Genomic DNA, 15,074 nt, shown 5'->3' on the forward strand with positions numbered 1-15,074 from the left:
AGATAACGGTGCAGCTACGCGACTTGGGTAAGCCCACCACGAAGTCCATCCCGACCATTTCCCAAGGCCTGTCTGCCACCGGTAGGGGGTAATGCAACCCAGCAGGCCGTTGCCGAGGAGACCGATTCTGGGCGCAGGAAACGCACGCCCGAATATAGTCTCCGACATCACGGGCCATATGCGGCCACCAGTATGTTCTCGCCAAAAGCTCGGATGTCCTTTTGGTCCCAAAATGCCCACCCACTCTGGACGAGTGAGCCCAAGAGAGAACCTCCGGTCGCAAATTCGCTGGTACGAAAGTCTTGCCCGGGGGCACAGACTGTAGCAAAACCGGAGCTACAGTTCTCAGGCTCTCAGAAGGAACAATAAGCCGAGGCTCCTCCTCCTCAGATGACACTACAGAGCGGGAGAGAGCGTCGGCGCGAATGTTCTTCTCCCCGGAGAGAAAATGAAGAGTAAAATGAAACCGGGAGAAGAACAGGGACCATCTAGCCTGGCGAGAATTCAGCCGCTGGGCCGTCTGTAGATATACCAAGTTTTTGTGGTCAGTGAAAACCTGGAAGGGAAAGCGAGCTCCCTCCAAGAGATGTCTCCACTCAGAGAAAGCCAACTTCATGGCTAGCAACTCCCTGTCCCCGATGGAATAATTCCTCTCCGCCGGTGTGAAGGTCTTGGAGAAGAAGCATGGATGCTTCCAACCTTGAGCATCCTTTTGGAAAAGGACTGCTCCAGCACCAACGGATGAGGCATCCACTTCCATGATAAATGGCTTATCTACATCGGGGCAATGTAGAATGGGAGCGCTAGCGAAGTGTGACTTAAGGTGGTTTGCACGTTAATGACCAGGCCAATTTTTACAATTCTGACCACTGTCCCTTTATGAGGTTATAACTCTGGAACGCTTCAACAGATCTTGGCGATTCTGACATTGTTTTCTCGTGACATATTGTACTTCATGATAGTGATAACATTTATTTGATATAATTTGCGTTTATTTGTGAAAAAAACGAATATTTGGTGAAAATTTTGAAAATTTCGCAATTTTCCAACTTTTAGTTTTTATGCCCTTAAATCACAGACATATGTCACGCAAAATACTTAATAAGTAACATTTCCCACATGTCTACTTTACATCAGCACAATTTTGGAACCAAAATTATTTTTTGTGACGGAGTTATAAGGGTTAAAAGTTGACCAGCAATTTCTCATTTTTACAACACCATTTTTTTTTTAGGGACCACATCTCATTTGAAGTCATTTTGAGGGGTCTATATGATAGAAAATACCCAAGTGTGACACCATTCTAAAAACTGCACCCCTCAAGGTACTCAAAACCACTTTCAAGAAGTTTATTAACCCTTCAGGTGTTTCACAGAAATTTTTGGAATGTTTAAATAAAAATGAACATTTAACTTTTTTTCACAAAAAAATTATTTCAGCTCCAATTTGTTTTATTTTACCAAGGGTAACAGGAGAAAATAGACCCCAAAATTTGTTGTACAATTTGTCCTGAGTACGCTGATACCCCATATGTGGGGGTAAACCACTGTTTGGGCGCATGGCAGAGCTCGGAAGGAAAGGAGCGCCATTTGACTTTTCAATGCAAAATTGACCGGAATTGAGATGGGACGCCATGTTGCATTTGGAGAGCCCCTGATGTGCCTAAACATTGAAACCCCCCACAAGTGACACCATTTTGGAAAGTAGACCCCCTAAGGATCTTATCTAGATGTGTGGTGAGCAGTTTGACCCAGCAAGTGCTTCACAGAAGTTTATAATGCAGAGCCGTAAAAATAAAAAATCATATTTTTTCACAAAAATGATCTTTTCGCCCCCAATTTTTTATTTTCCCAAGGGTAACAGAAGAAATTGGACACCAAAAATTGTTGTGCTATTTGTCCTGAGTACGCTGATACCCCATATGTGGGTGTAAACCATTGTTTGGGCGCAGGGCAGAGCTCGGAAGGGAAGGAGCGCCATTTGACTTTTCAATGCAAAATTGACTGGAATTGAGATGGGACGCCATGTTGCGTTTGGAGAGCCCCTGATGTGCCTAAACATTGAAACCCCCCACAAGTGACACCATTTTGGAAAGTAGACCCCTTAAGGAACTTATCTAGATGTGTGGTGAGCACTTTGACCCAACAAGTGCTTCACAGAAGTTTATAATGCAGAGCCGTAAAAATGAAAAATCATATTTTTTCACAAAAATGATCTTTTCGCCCCCATTTTTTTATTTCCCCAAGGGTAAGAGAAGAAATTAGACCACAAAAGTTGTGCAATTTGTCCTGAGTACGACGATACCCCATATGTGGGGGTAAACCACTGTTTGGGCGCATAGCAGAGCTTGGAAGGGAAGGAGCGCTATTTTACTTTTCAATGCAAAATTGACTGGAATTAAGATGGGATGCCATGTTGCGTTTGGAGAGCCCCTGATGTGCCTAAACATTAAAACCCCCCACAAGTGACACCATTTTGGAAAGTAGACCCCCTAAGGAACTTATCTAGATGTGTTTTGAGAGCTTTGAACCCCCAAGTGTTTCACTACAGTTTATAACGCAGAGCCGTGAAAATAAAAATTCTTTTTTTGTTCACAAAAATGATTTTTTAGCCCCCAGTTTTGTATTTTCACAAGGGTATCAGGATAAATTGGACCCCAAACATTGTTGTCCAATTTGTCCTGAGTACGCTGATACCCCATATGTGGGGGGGAACCACTGTTTGGGCGCATGACAGAGCTCGGAAGGGAAGGAGCGCCATTTGGAATGCAGACTTAAATGGATTGGTCTGCAGGCGTCACGTTGCATTTGCAGAGCCCCTTATGTACCCAAACAGTACAAACCCCCCACAAGTGACCCCATATTGGAAACTAGACCCCCCAAGGAACTTATCTAGATGTGTTGTGAGAACTTTGAACCCCCAAGTGTTTCACTAGTTTATAACGCAGAGCCGTGAAAATAAAAATTCTTTTTTTTTTTTCACAAAAATGATTTTTTAGCCCCCAGTTTTGTATTTTCACAAGGGTATCAGGATAAATTGGACCCCAAAAGTTGTTGTCCAATTTGTCCTGAGTACGCTGATACCCCAAATGTGGGGGGGGAACCACTGTTTGGGTGCATGACAGAGCTCGGAAGGGAAGGAGCGCCATTTGGAATGCAGACTTAAATGGATTGGTCTGCAGGCGTCACGTTGCATTTGCAGAGCCCCTGATGTACCCAAACAGTACAAACCCCCCACAAGTGACCCCATATTGGAAACTAGACCCCCCCAAGGAACTTATCTAGATGTGTTGTGAGAACTTTGAACCCCCAAGTGTTTCACTACAGTTTACAAAATAAAAAATCTTTTTTTTCCCACAAAACTTATTTTTTGGCCCCCAGTTTTGTATTTTCCCAAGGGTAACAGGAGAAATTGGACCCCAAAAGATGATGTCCAATTTGTCCTGAGTACGCTGATACCCCATATGTTGGGGTAAACCCCTGTTTGGGCACACGGGAGAGCTCTGAAGGGAAGGAGCACTGTTTTCCTTTTTCAACGCAGAATTGGCTGGAATTCAGATCGGATGCCATGTCCCGTTTGGAGAGCCCCTGATGTGCCTAAACAGTGGAAACCCTCCAATTATAACTGAAACCCTAATCCAAACACACCCCTTACCCTAATCCCAACAGTAACCCTAACCACTCCTCTAACCCAGACACACCAACCCTATTCCCAACCATAAATGTAATCCAAACCCTAACCCTATCTTTAGCCCCAACCCTAACTGTAGCCCCAACCCTAGCCCCAACCCTAGCCCTAACCCTAGCAATAACCCTAGCCCTATCACTAGCCCTAACACTAGCCGTAACACTAGCCCTAACCCTAGCCCTAACCCAAGCCCTAACCCTAGCCCCAACCCTAGCCCTAACCCTAGCCCTAACCCTAGCCACAACCCTAACCCTAGCCCCAACCCTAGCCCTAACCCTAGCCCTAACCCTTGCCCTAACCCTAGCCCTAACTCTAGTCCTAACTCTAGCCCTAACCCTAACCCTAATGGGAAAATGGAAATAAATACATTTTTTAATTTTTTTATTTTTCCCTAACTAAGGGGGTGATGAAGGGGGGTTTGATTTACTTTTATAGCAGGTTTTTTAGCGGATTTTTATGATTGGCAGCCGTCACACACTGAAAGACGCTTTTCATTGCAAAAAATATTTTTTGCGTTACCACATTTTGAGAGCTGTAATTTTTCCATATTTGAGTCCACAGAGTCATGTGAGATCTTGTTTTTTGCGGGACGAGTTGACGTTTTTATTGGTTACATTTTCGGACACTCGTGACATTTTTTGATCGCTTTTTATTCCGATTTTTGTGAGGTAGAATGATCAAAAACCAGCTATTCATGAATTTCTTTTGGGGAAGGCGTTTATACCGTTCCGCGTTTGGTAAAATTGATAAAGCAGTTTTATTCGTCGGGTCAGTACGATTACAGCGATACCTCATTTATATCATTTTTTTATGTTTTGGCGCTTTTATACGATAAAAACTATTTTATAGAAAAAATAATTATTTTGGTATCGCTTTATTCTCAGGACTATAACTTTTTTATTTTTTTGCTGATGATGCTGTCTGGCGGCTCGTTTTTTGCGGGACAAGATGACGTTTTCAGCGGTACCATGGTTATTTATATCGGTCTTTTTGATCACGTGTTATTCCACTTTTTGTTCGGCGGTATGATAATAAAGCGCTGTTTTTTGCCTCGTTTTTTTTTTTTTTTTCCTACGGTGTTTACTGAAGGGGTTAACTAGTGGGGCAGTTTTATAGGTTGGGTCGTTACGGACGCGGCAATACTAAATATGTGTATTTTTATTGTTTTTTTTATTTTATTTAGCTAAAGAAATGTATTTATGGGAATAATATATATATTTTTTTTCTTTATTTAGGATATTTTTTTTATTTTTTTTTTACACACATGTGGGGAATTTTTTTTAACTTTTTTACTTTGTCCCAGGGGGGGACATTACAGATCATTGATCTGACAGTGTGCACAGCACTCTGTCAGATCGACGATCTGCTGTGTAGGGCTGCAGGCTTACCAGCGCCTGCTCTGAGCAGGCACTCGGTAAGCCACCTCCCTCCCTGCAGGACCCGGATGCCGCGGCCATCTTGGATCCGGGACCTGCGGCGAGGAGGGAGGTAGGAGACCCTCGGAGCAACGCGATCACATCGCGTTGCTCCGGGGGTCTCAGGGAAGCCCGCAGGGAGCCCCCTCCCTGCGCGATGCTTCCCTATACCGCCGGTACACCGCGATCATGTTTGATCGCGGTGTGACGGGGGTTAATGTGCCGGGGGCGGTCCGTGACCGCTCCTGGCACATAGTGCCGGATGTCAGCTGCGATAGTCAGCTGACACCCGGCCGCGATCGGCCGCGCTCCCCCCGTGAGCGCGGCCGATCGGCTATGACGTACTATCCCGTCGAGGGTCAGATAGGCCCAGGTCACCTCGACGGGATAGTACGTCTAAGGTCACAGAGGGGTTAACCGAGAGGAAGGCCTTGGAGACATCCTCTGACCACAACTTGGGATTTGCTCCCTTCTTGGTGAGGGCAACCAAGGGAGCTACCAAAGTTGAGAAGTGTGGGATGAACTGACGATAGTAACTAAGGAACCCCATAAAGCTCTGCACCGCTTTAAGTGAATGGGGTTCCTGCCAGTCCATCACAGCCTGTAGCTTGGCAGGATCCATAGCCAAACACTGGGCAGAGATGATATAACCAAGGAAAGGCAAGGACTCCTGCTTAAACACACACTTCTCCAACTTGGCATAGAGGGAGTTTGCCCGTAAGAGGTCGAAGACTTTGCGAACATCTCTCCGATGGGAGTCAATATCTGTAGAGTAGATGAGAATATCATCCAGATAGACTACGACCGAGGTGGTGAGCATATCCCGGAAGATGTCGTTCACAAAGTCTTGGAAAACGGCTGGGGCATTACAGAGCCCGAAGGGCATCACCAGATATTCATAGTGCCCATCCCTGGTGTTAAAAGCCGTCTTCTATTCGTCCCCCTCACGGATGCGAATCAAGTTGTAAGCACCCCGCAGATCTAATTTTGTAAATACCCTTGCTCCCCGTAGCCTATCAAAAAGCTCAGATATCAGGGGTAATGGGTACTTGTTCTTAACGGTGATGGCGTTAAGACCCCTGTAGTCTATGCATGGACGTAAGTCTCCACTCTTCTTCTGTATGAAGAAGAACCCAGCCCCTGCAGGTGACACTGACTTCCTAATGAATCCTCTAGCCAGATTCTCTTGGATGTACTGAGACATTGCCTCCGTCTCCGGGAGAGATAACAGATAGACTCGACCCCGGGGAGGCTCAGCACCAGGCAAGAGGTCAATAGGACAGTCATAGGGTCGGTGAGGCGGAAGGGTCTCCGCAGCCCTTTTGGAGAACACGTCCGCATAGGGCCAATAGTGCTTGGGGAGAGAGGAAAGATCTGCGGGTACCTCTGTTGTAGCAACCTGAACGCACTCCCTCTGACATCTACCCTCACAGGATTTACTCCATCCCAAAATTCTCCCTGAGGACCACTCTATATGAGGAGAATGATAGCGTACCCATGGTATCCCCAACAGGACCTCATCAATTCCCTCAGGAATGACTAATAGGGAGATAATCTCCTGATGTGATGGAGACACAGAAAGAGTGAAAGGAATGGTTTGGTGGGTAATCTGTGAGGGTAGTGTCGACCCATTTACCACTCGAACGGTTACTGGTTTGGCGAGCATCACCAGGGGTATTGCGTGACGCTGGGCGAAAGCGGATGACATAAAATTACCCTCTGCCCCAGAGTCCACGCATAGCTCTACCATAAGAGTGGATGGGCCTATGGTAATTGTCCCCTTGAGATAGATTTCAATTAGAATTGATCACTTAAGGTATGTTTCCACATTCAGTATTTGCTGCGGATTGGAGGCTGCGTAGAGCTGCAGCGTCCAATTTGCAGCGTCCAGATGTTACAGCATAGTGGATGGGATTTTGGACAGCGCTTTGGACAGAGCGGGTATCTGCTGCGCCCAAAGCACTGCCTTTACGGAACGTGGAAACATACCCTAACACACACACCACTCATTGCCAAGATCCAAAAACTGGGCCTGATAATGTCCAACTAACAGATGTATGGCTCATCACAAATAAGCTATTATACACTCAAAAAGTAAATTTTCCCATTGTCAGCCATGGATTAAAACAATAAAAGATTGCATTCTCACCCTTACACTCTAATCCCCTGGGCAGCACGGTAGCTCAGTGGAGGGTAGCACGGTGGCTCAGTGGATAGCACTGCAGTCTTGCAGCGCTAGAGTCCTGGGTTCTAATTCCACCTTGGACATCTGCAAGGAGTTTGTATGTTCTCCCTGTGTTTGCGCGGGTTTCCTCTGGGCACTCCGGTTTCCTCCCACTTTCCAAAGACATAGTGATAGGGATTCTAGACTGTGAGCCCCATCGGGGACAGTGATGATAATGTGTGCAAAACTGGAAAGTGCTGCAGAATATGTTAGCGCTATATAAAAATAAAGATTATTATTATTATCCCCTCTTGGACGGTGTTGCTCCAATGATTTCCCCCCACCAAGAGCTGTGACATCACCGACCACCAATCACATGACCACTGTGGGCACCGATTGGCTGCAGTTTCAAGAGTTCTGACCCTGCAGCCAATCAATGGCCAAAGCAGTCAGGTCTCTGTTGGTGGGTGACATCTTTGTCCCTGGCCCGACAGAGACCATTAAGTAAAGTGCAGGCGTGAATATGTTGTCGTTTATCGTTTTAAAGCTTGGCTGCCCACAGGGATATGTACCTATTGTTAGGGTTGGCGGAACGCACCGAATATATTTATTAGGTGAGATTGGTGCGTTTGCAACCCGGGATCCACCGTGCAGGAAAGAACCTGCTGCTAAGTAAGGCGGCGAAGCAAATTAGAATAAACGAACTCTGTTACTTCACAGAGCCCGTAGTAAAGAGAACGCTGTGCCCTGTTTAGCTCACAGGGGATACAGCTATTGTGTAGAGCCGACAGTGGTCATGCAGTCCAACCAACACGCAGCTCCTCTCCGGTGGAGCCGGAATTCTATCGGCTATTAGCCAGCCCTGAATTCACACATAAACTCCTCGCCGGAGGTGCCAGCATTCTAGGGGCTTATTTCAGCCGGGTCCCTGACTGCATACACAAAACTCCTCGCCGGAGGTGCCAGCATTCTAGGGGCTTATTTCAGCCGGGTCCCTGACCACACACACGACCACACTGGCGCTGAGCTCGTACATATTTGACACTAGATACAAAAATAGGGAAAAAGGAAAAAATGACCACCTGGGACCCCATCTCTTTTTTGCAAATGTTTGAATTTTAAAGTGTTTCTAATAAATTGACTTTGTAGAAGATCCATGCTGGAGATTATTTTTTCTTTTTCATATTTGACACTAGCGCATGGCCGTGCAGTCATGAGAACCTTATATAGCTGCAGCACCTACAGGACCTTCCAAGAAGGACCAATGGAAGGCTGCCACAGAACTTGATCAGGTACAGGACCTTCCGGGAGGACCAATGGAAGTTGCTGCAGTACCTGAGCATGTGACCCTTGATCTCCACTGAGAGATCTTACCCTGGGCATGCTCAGTGTGTGCAAAGCAGGACTTAGTCCCAGAAAAGCCTGCTCGCCGCAGATCAGTGCAGGGTACAAGAGCAGAGCCTGGAGAGAGAGCAGTAACCCTTTGCACAGTATTAGACTCAGTGAGACGCTGGGACCGACGTCTCCGCTGAGCAGGCTCCACTGTGGCCGATGCAGAATGGGAAACCGCAGCAGACACGGCTCGAGATTCCCCCTGTGCAGCAGCGGGAACTCGACTCCTAACATTACCCCCCCTCCTTGAGCCTCGCTACGCTCAAAAGCTGTAATGAGCAGCGGAGCCCGAATGTGCTCCACAGGTTCCCAGGTTCTATCTTCTGGACCGTGACCCTTCCAGTCCACCAGATAAAATTTCTTGCCACATACCACCTTGCACCCCACGATAGCATTCACCTCAAACTCATCCGAGGATGAACCCGATGTCCCGGCAGATGACTCAGAAAACCTGGACAAATGAACGGGCTTTCAGAGGGAAACGTGAAAAGTGTCGGTGATACCAAGGCGTGGGGGCAAAGCCAAACGGTAGACCACAGGGTTGACCTGTTCCAGAACCTTGAACGGGCCAATGTAGCGAGGCGCAAACTTAGTGGAGTCAACTCGCAGCCTGATGTTATGGGCGGAGAGCCACACTAAGTCGCCAGGAGCAAAGGTCGGAGCGAGGTGCCGGTGTGTATCAGCAGAAACCCTCATTCTCTCCTTGGAGGCCCGGATGGCATCCTGTGTGCGGTCCCAGATGTCACGTGCCTCCACCGCCCAGTCTGCCACCCTAGAATCGGTGGATGACACGGGCATGGGCACAGGGACACGCGGATGCTGGCCGTAATTAAGGAGAAAAGGAGTCTGCCCAGTGGAATCGGCTATGGCGTTGTTCAAGGCAAATTCCGCCCAAGGTAGCAAAGATGCCCAATCATCCTGCCTAGCAGACACAAAATGTCGCAAGTATGTCACCAGAGTCTGGTTGGTCCTCTCTACCAACCCATTCGTCTTGGGATGGTATGCAGAGGAGAGATTCAACTCTATGCTGAGTAAACGGCAGAGCTCTCTCCAAAACCGAGAAACGAACTGGGGACCCCGGTCGCTGACAATTTTATCAGGCATTCCATGTAAATGGAAAATGTGATTTATGAATAAGGCTGCCAAGGCCCGTGCAGAAGGTAACCATGGAAGCGGCACCAAGTGCACCATCTTAGAGAAATGATCGGTGACAACCCAGATAACGGTGCAGCTACGCGACTTGGGTAAGCCCACCACGAAGTCCATCCCGACCATTTCCCAAGGCCTGTCTGCCACCGGTAGGGGGTAATGCAACCCAGCAGGCCGTTGCCGAGGAGACCGATTCTGGGCGCAGGAAACGCACGCCCGAATATAGTCTCCGACATCACGGGCCATATGCGGCCACCAGTATGTTCTCGCCAAAAGCTCGGATGTCCTTTTGGTCCCAAAATGCCCACCCACTCTGGACGAGTGAGCCCAAGAGAGAACCTCCGGTCGCAAATTCGCTGGTACGAAAGTCTTGCCCGGGGGCACAGACTGTAGCAAAACCGGAGCTACAGTTCTCAGGCTCTCAGAAGGAACAATAAGCCGAGGCTCCTCCTCCTCAGATGACACTACAGAGCGGGAGAGAGCGTCGGCGCGAATGTTCTTCTCCCCGGAGAGAAAATGAAGAGTAAAATGAAACCGGGAGAAGAACAGGGACCATCTAGCCTGGCGAGAATTCAGCCGCTGGGCCGTCTGTAGATATACCAAGTTTTTGTGGTCAGTGAAAACCTGGAAGGGAAAGCGAGCTCCCTCCAAGAGATGTCTCCACTCAGAGAAAGCCAACTTCATGGCTAGCAACTCCCTGTCCCCGATGGAATAATTCCTCTCCGCCGGTGTGAAGGTCTTGGAGAAGAAGCATGGATGCTTCCAACCTTGAGCATCCTTTTGGAAAAGGACTGCTCCAGCACCAACGGATGAGGCATCCACTTCCATGATAAATGGCTTATCTACATCGGGGCAATGTAGAATGGGAGCGCTAGCGAAGTGTGACTTAAGGTGGTTTGCACGTTAATGACCAGGCCAATTTTTACAATTCTGACCACTGTCCCTTTATGAGGTTATAACTCTGGAACGCTTCAACGGATCTTGGCGATTCTGACATTGTTTTCTCGTGACATATTGTACTTCATGATAGTGATAAAATTTATTCGATATAATTTGCGTTTATTTGTGAAAAAAACGAATATTTGGTGAAAATTTTGAAAATTTCGCAATTTTCCAACTTTGAGTTTTTATGCCCTTAAATCACAGACATATGTCACGCAAAATACTTAATAAGTAACATTTCCCACATGTCTACTTTACATCAGCACAATTTTGGAACCAAAATTATTTTTTGTGACGGAGTTATAAGGGTTAAAAGTTGACCAGCAATTTCTCATTTTTACAACACCATTTTTTTTTTAGGGACCACATCTCATTTGAAGTCATTTTGAGGGGTCTATATGATAGAAAATACCCAAGTGTGACACCATTCTAAAAACTGCACCCCTCAAGGTACTCAAAACCACTTTCAAGAAGTTTATTAACCCTTCAGGTGTTTCACAGAAATTTTTGGAATGTTTAAATAAAAATGAACATTTAACTTTTTTTCACAAAAAAATTATTTCAGCTCCAATTTGTTTTATTTTACCAAGGGTAACAGGAGAAAATAGACCCCAAAATTTGTTGTACAATTTGTCCTGAGTACGCTGATACCCCATATGTGGGGGTAAACCACTGTTTGGGCGCATGGCAGAGCTCGGAAGGAAAGGAGCGCCATTTGACTTTTCAATGCAAAATTGACCGGAATTGAGATGGGACACCATGTTGCATTTGGAGAGCCCCTGATGTGCCTAAACATTGAAACCCCCCACAAGTGACACCATTTTGGAAAGTAGACCCCCTAAGGATCTTATCTAGATGTGTGGTGAGCAGTTTGACCCAGCAAGTGCTTCACAGAAGTTTATAATGCAGAGCCGTAAAAATAAAAAATCATATTTTTTCACAAAAATGATCTTTTCGCCCCCAATTTTTTATTTTCCCAAGGGTAACAGAAGAAATTGGACACCAAAAATTGTTGTGCTATTTGTCCTGAGTACGCTGATACCCCATATGTGGGTGTAAACCATTGTTTGGGCGCAGGGCAGAGCTCGGAAGGGAAGGAGCGCCATTTGACTTTTCAATGCAAAATTGACTGGAATTGAGATGGGACGCCATGTTGCGTTTGGAGAGCCCCTGATGTGCCTAAACATTGAAACCCCCCACAAGTGACACCATTTTGGAAAGTAGACCCCTTAAGGAACTTATCTAGATGTGTGGTGAGCACTTTGACCCAACAAGTGCTTCACAGAAGTTTATAATGCAGAGCCGTAAAAATGAAAAATCATATTTTTTCACAAAAATGATCTTTTCGCCCCCATTTTTTTATTTCCCCAAGGGTAAGAGAAGAAATTAGACCACAAAAGTTGTGCAATTTGTCCTGAGTACGACGATACCCCATATGTGGGGGTAAACCACTGTTTGGGCGCATAGCAGAGCTTGGAAGGGAAGGAGCGCTATTTTACTTTTCAATGCAAAATTGACTGGAATTAAGATGGGATGCCATGTTGCGTTTGGAGAGCCCCTGATGTGCCTAAACATTAAAACCCCCCACAAGTGACACCATTTTGGAAAGTAGACCCCCTAAGGAACTTATCTAGATGTGTTTTGAGAGCTTTGAACCCCCAAGTGTTTCACTACAGTTTATAACGCAGAGCCGTGAAAATAAAAATTCTTTTTTTGTTCACAAAAATGATTTTTTAGCCCCCAGTTTTGTATTTTCACAAGGGTATCAGGATAAATTGGACCCCAAACATTGTTGTCCAATTTGTCCTGAGTACGCTGATACCCCATATGTGGGGGGGAACCACTGTTTGGGCGCATGACAGAGCTCGGAAGGGAAGGAGCGCCATTTTGAATGCAGACTTAAATGGATTGGTCTGCAGGCGTCACGTTGCATTTGCAGAGCCCCTTATGTACCCAAACAGTACAAACCCCCCACAAGTGACCCCATATTGGAAACTAGACCCCCCAAGGAACTTATCTAGATGTGTTGTGAGAACTTTGAACCCCCAAGTGTTTCACTAGTTTATAACGCAGAGCCGTGAAAATAAAAATTCTTTTTTTTTTTTCACAAAAATGATTTTTTAGCCCCCAGTTTTGTATTTTCACAAGGGTATCAGGATAAATTGGACCCCAAAAGTTGTTGTCCAATTTGTCCTGAGTACGCTGATACCCCAAATGTGGGGGGGGAACCACTGTTTGGGTGCATGACAGAGCTCGGAAGGGAAGGAGCGCCATTTGGAATGCAGACTTAAATGGATTGGTCTGCAGGCGTCACGTTGCATTTGCAGAGCCCCTGATGTACCCAAACAGTACAAACCCCCCACAAGTGACCCCATATTGGAAACTAGACCCCCCCAAGGAACTTATCTAGATGTGTTGTGAGAACTTTGAACCCCCAAGTGTTTCACTACAGTTTACAAAATAAAAAATCTTTTTTTTCACAAAAATGATTTTTTAGCCCCCAGTTTTGTATTTTCACAAGGGTATCAGGATAAATTGGACCCCAAAAGTTGTTGTCCAATTTGTCCTGAGTACGCTGATACCCCAAATGTGGGGGGGGAACCACTGTTTGGGTGCATGACAGAGCTCGGAAGGGAAGGAGCGCCATTTGGAATGCAGACTTAAATGGATTGGTCTGCAGGCGTCACGTTGCATTTGCAGAGCCCCTGATGTACCCAAACAGTACAAACCCCCCACAAGTGACCCCATATTGGAAACTAGACCCCCCCAAGGAACTTATCTAGATGTGTTGTGAGAACTTTGAACCCCCAAGTGTTTCACTACAGTTTACAAAATAAAAAATCTTTTTTTTCCCACAAAACTTATTTTTTGGCCCCCAGTTTTGTATTTTCCCAAGGGTAACAGGAGAAATTGGACCCCAAAAGATGATGTCCAATTTGTCCTGAGTACGCTGATACCCCATATGTTGGGGTAAACCCCTGTTTGGGCACACGGGAGAGCTCTGAAGGGAAGGAGCACTGTTTTCCTTTTTCAACGCAGAATTGGCTGGAATTCAGATCGGATGCCATGTCCCGTTTGGAGAGCCCCTGATGTGCCTAAACAGTGGAAACCCTCCAATTATAACTGAAACCCTAATCCAAACACACCCCTTACCCTAATCCCAACAGTAACCCTAACCACTCCTCTAACCCAGACACACCAACCCTATTCCCAACCATAAATGTAATCCAAACCCTAACCCTATCTTTAGCCCCAACCCTAACTGTAGCCCCAACCCTAGCCCCAACCCTAGCCCTAACCCTAGCAATAACCCTAGCCCTATCACTAGCCCTAACACTAGCCGTAACACTAGCCCTAACCCTAGCCCTAACCCAAGCCCTAACCCTAGCCCCAACCCTAACCCTAGCCCTAACCCTAGCCACAACCCTAACCCTAGCCCCAACCCTAGCCCTAACCCTAGCCCTAACCCTTGCCCTAACCCTAGCCCTAACTCTAGTCCTAACTCTAGCCCTAACCCTAACCCTAATGGGAAAATGGAAATAAATACATTTTTTAATTTTTTTATTTTTCCCTAACTAAGGGGGTGATGAAGGGGGGTTTGATTTACTTTTATAGCAGGTTTTTTAGCGGATTTTTATGATTGGCAGCCGTCACACACTGAAAGACGCTTTTCATTGCAAAAAATATTTTTTGCGTTACCACATTTTGAGAGCTGTAATTTTTCCATATTTGAGTCCACAGAGTCATGTGAGATCTTGTTTTTTGCGGGACGAGTTGACGTTTTTATTGGTTACATTTTCGGACACGTGACATTTTTTGATCGCTTTTTATTCCGATTTTTGTGAGGTAGAATGATCAAAAACCAGCTATTCATGAATTTCTTTTGGGGGAGGCGTTTATACCGTTCCGCGTTTGGTAAAATTGATAAAGCAGTTTTATTCGTCGGGTCAGTACGATTACAGCGATACCTCATTTATATCATTTTTTTATGTTTTGGCGCTTTTATACGATAAAAACTATTTTATAGAAAAAATAATTATTTTGGTATCGCTTTATTCTCAGGACTATAACTTTTTTATTTTTTTGCTGATGATGCTGTATGGCGGCTTGTTTTTTGCGGGACAAGATGACGTTTTCAGCGGTACCATGGTTATTTATATCGGTCTTTTTGATCGCGTGTTATTCCACTTTTTGTTCGGCGGTATGATAATAAAGCGCTGTTTTTTGCCTCGTTTTTTTTTTTTTTCCTACGGTGTTTACTGAAGGGGTTAACTAGTGGGGCAGTTTTATAGGTTGGGTCGTTACGGACGCGGCAATACTAAATA

Source organism: Ranitomeya variabilis, chromosome 4, assembly GCF_051348905.1.
Source record: "Ranitomeya variabilis isolate aRanVar5 chromosome 4, aRanVar5.hap1, whole genome shotgun sequence".
Lineage (NCBI taxonomy): Eukaryota > Metazoa > Chordata > Amphibia > Anura > Dendrobatidae > Ranitomeya > Ranitomeya variabilis.